This window comes from Arachis hypogaea, chromosome 14, assembly GCF_003086295.3.
Source record: "Arachis hypogaea cultivar Tifrunner chromosome 14, arahy.Tifrunner.gnm2.J5K5, whole genome shotgun sequence".
Classification (NCBI taxonomy): Eukaryota; Viridiplantae; Streptophyta; class Magnoliopsida; order Fabales; family Fabaceae; genus Arachis; species Arachis hypogaea.
In genome coordinates, this window is record NC_092049.1 from 113,236,163 (window position 1) to 113,239,782 (window position 3,620).

Genomic DNA, 3,620 nt, shown 5'->3' on the forward strand with positions numbered 1-3,620 from the left:
GTGTCAATTGCATGATTTAAAGTTTGCATAAAAATTTTCGAAAAAATTCATGCATTCATAGTGTTCTTCATGATCTTCAAGTTGTTCTTGGTAAGTCTTCTTGTTTGATCTTCATATTTTCTTGTTTTGTGTCTTTTCTTGTTTTTCATATGCATTTTTGCATTCATAGTGTCTGAACATGAAAAATTTTTAAGTTTGGTGTCTTGCATGTTTTCTTTGCATTAAAAATCTTTCAAAAATATGTTCTTGATGTTCATCATGATCTTCATAGTGTTCTTGGTGTTCGTCTTAACATTCATAGCATTCTTGCATGCATTCGTTGTTTTGATCCAAAATTTTCATGCATTGCATCATTTTTAAGTTTTTCTCTCTCATCATAGAAAAAAAAATTCAAAAATAAAAAAATATCTTCCCCTTTTTCTCTCATAAATTTTCGAAAATTTGAGTTGACTTTTTCAAAAATTTTTAAAAATTCAATTGTTTCTTATAAGTCAAATCAAATTTTCATTTTAAAAATCTTATCTTTTCAAAATCTTTTTCAAAAATCAAATCTTTTTCATTTTTCTTATCTATTTTCAAAAATTTCAAAAATATTTTTCAAAAATCTTTTTCTTAATTTTACATCATATTTTCAAAAATATTCTCATTAATTAATGTTTTGATTCAAAAATTTCAAGTTTGTTACTTGCTTGTCAAGGAAGATTCAAACTTTAAGTTCTAGAATCATATTTTATGATTTCTTATGAATCAAGTCATTAATTGTGATTTTAAAAATCAAATATTTTTCAAAACTAATTTCAATCATATCTTTTCAAAAAATATCTTTTTATCCTTTTTCAAAATCATATCTTTTAATCATATCTTTTTAAAACATATCTTTTTCAAAAATTTGATTTTAAAATATCTTCTCTAACTTCTTATCTTCTTACCTTCTCAAAATTGATTTTCAAATTTGTTTCAACTAACTAACTAACTTTTTGTTTGTTTCTTATCTTTTTCAAAACTACCTAACTAACTCTCTCTCTCTAATTTTCGAAAATATCTTCCCCCTTTTTCAAAATTTCTTTTTAATTAACTAATTATTTTAATTTTTTATTTTAATTTTCGAAAATTACTAACCTTTTTCAAAAACTATTTTCGAAAATCACTAACTCTTTTTCAAAAATTATTTTCGAAAATCCTCTTTCTCTCTCATCTCATTCTATTTATTTTTTCATCTACTAACACTTCATCTCACCAAAAATCTGAACCCCCTCTCTCTCTCTGAGTTCAGATTTTCTCTTCTTCTTTTCTTCTACTCTTCTTTTCTTCTTCTACTTACATAAGGGAACCTCTATACCTGGGCAAAAAGGATCCCTAATATTATTATTTTTCTGTTCCCTCTTTTTCATATGAGCAGGAGCAAAGACAAGAATATTCTTGTTGAAGCAGATCCAGAACCTGAAAGGACTCTGAAGAGGAAACTAAGAGAAGCTAAATTACAACAATCCAGCAAGCACCTTTCAGAAATTTTCGAACAGGAAGAGGAGATGGCAGCCGAAAATAATAATAATGCAAGGAGGATACTTGGTGACTTTACTGCACCTAATTCCAATTTACATGGAAGAAGCATCTCCATCCCCACCATTGGAGCAAACAATTTTGAGCTGAAACCTCAATTAGTTTCTCTAATGCAGCAAAACTGCAAGTTTCATGGACTTCCATCTGAAGATCCTTTTCAGTTCTTAACTGAATTTTTGCAGATCTGTGATACTGTTAAGACTAATGGAGTAGATCCTGAAGTCTACAGGCTCATGCTTTTCCCTTTTGCTGTAAGAGACAGAGCTAGAGTGTGGTTGGACTCTCAACCCAAAGATAGCCTGAACTCTTGGGATAAGCTGGTCACGACTTTCTTAGCCAAGTTCTTTCCTCCTCAAAAGCTGAGCAAGCTTAGAGTGGATTTCAAACCTTCAGATAGAAAGAAGGTGAATCCCTCTATGAAGCTTGGGAGAGATACAAGCAACTGACCAAAAAGTGTCCTTCTGACATGCTTTCAGAATGGACCATCCTGGATATATTCTATGATGGTCTGTCTGAATTAGCTAAGATGTCATTGGATACTTCTGCAGGTGGATCCATTCACCTAAAGAAAATGCCTGCAGAAGCTCAAGAACTCATTGACATGGTTGTTAATAACCAGTTCATGTACACTTCTGAGAGGAACCCTGTGAGTAATGGGACACCTCAGAAGAAGGGAGTTCTTGAAATTGATACTCTGAATGCCATATTGGCTCAGAACAAAATATTGACTCAGCAAGTCAATATGATTTCTCAAAGTCTGAATGGAATGCAAGCTGCATCCAACAGTACTCAAGAGGCATCTTCTGAAGAAGAAGCTTATGATCCTGAGAACCCTGCAATAGCAGAGGTAAATTACATGGGTGAACCATATGGAAACACCTATAATCCCTCATGGAGAAATCACCCAAATCTCTCATGGAAGGATCAACAAAAGCCTCAACAAGGCTTTAATAATGGTGGAAGAAACAGGTTTAGCAATAGCAAGCCTTTTCCATCATCCACTCAGCAACAGACAGAGAACTCTGAACAAAATACTTCTAATTTAGCAAACTTAGTCTCTGATCTATCTAAGGCCACTGTGAGTTTCATGAATGAAACAATGTCCTCCATTAGAAATTTGGAAGCACAAGTGGGCCAGCTGAGTAAAAGAGTCACTGAAATCCCTCCTAGTACTCTTCCAAGCAATACATAAGAAAATCCAAAAGGAGAGTGCAAGGCCATTGATATAACCATCATGGCCGAATCCAAGAAGGAAGGGGAGGACGTGAATCCCAAGGAGGAAGACCTCCTGGGACGTCCAGTGATCAATAAGGAGTTTCCCTCTGAGGAACCAAAGGACTCTGAGGCTCATCTAGAGACCATAAAGATTCCATTAAACCTCCTTACGCCCTTCATGAGCTCTGATGAGTATTCTTCTTCTGAAGAGAATGAGGATGTTACTGAAGAACAAGTTGCCAAGTTCCTTGGTGCAATCATGAAGTTGAATGCCAATTTATTTGGTAATGAGACTTGGGGAGATGAACCTCCCCTGTTCACCAATGAACTGAATGCATTGGATCAACTGAGATTGCCTCAGAAGAAACAGGATCCTGGAAAGTTCTTAATACCTTGTACCATAGGCACCATGACCTTTGAGAAGGCTCTATGTGACCTTGGGTCAGGGATAAACCTCATGCCACTCTCTGTAATGGAGAAACTGAGAATCTTTGAGGTACAAGCTGCTAAAATCTCATTAGAGATGGCAGACAACTCAAGAAAAGAGGCTTATGGACAAGTAGAGGACGTGTTAGTAAAGGTTGAAGGCCTTTACATCCTTGCTGATTTCATAATCCTAGATACTGGGAAGGATGAGGATGAATCCATCATCCTTGGAAGACCCTTCCTAGCCACAGCAAGAGCTGTGATTGATGTTAATAGAGGTGAACTAGTCCTTCAATTGAATGAGGACTCCCTTGAGTTTAAAACTCAAGGACATCCTTCTGTAAACATGGAAAAGAGGCACAGTAAGCTTCTCTCAAAACAGAGTCAACCAGAGCCCCCACAGTCAAACTCTAAGTTTG

General features: G+C 35.1%; 1 non-coding gene across 1 annotated transcript; it reads right to left on the reverse strand.

The window, feature by feature from the left end:
• Positions 1-1,925: 1,925 nt before the first annotated feature.
• Positions 1,926-2,032, reverse strand: LOC112746081 (small nucleolar RNA R71). Its single transcript, XR_003173980.1, has one exon. It is a non-coding gene; the product is annotated as a small nucleolar RNA R71 (small nucleolar RNA).
• Between the last annotated feature and the right edge of the window lie 1,588 nt (positions 2,033-3,620).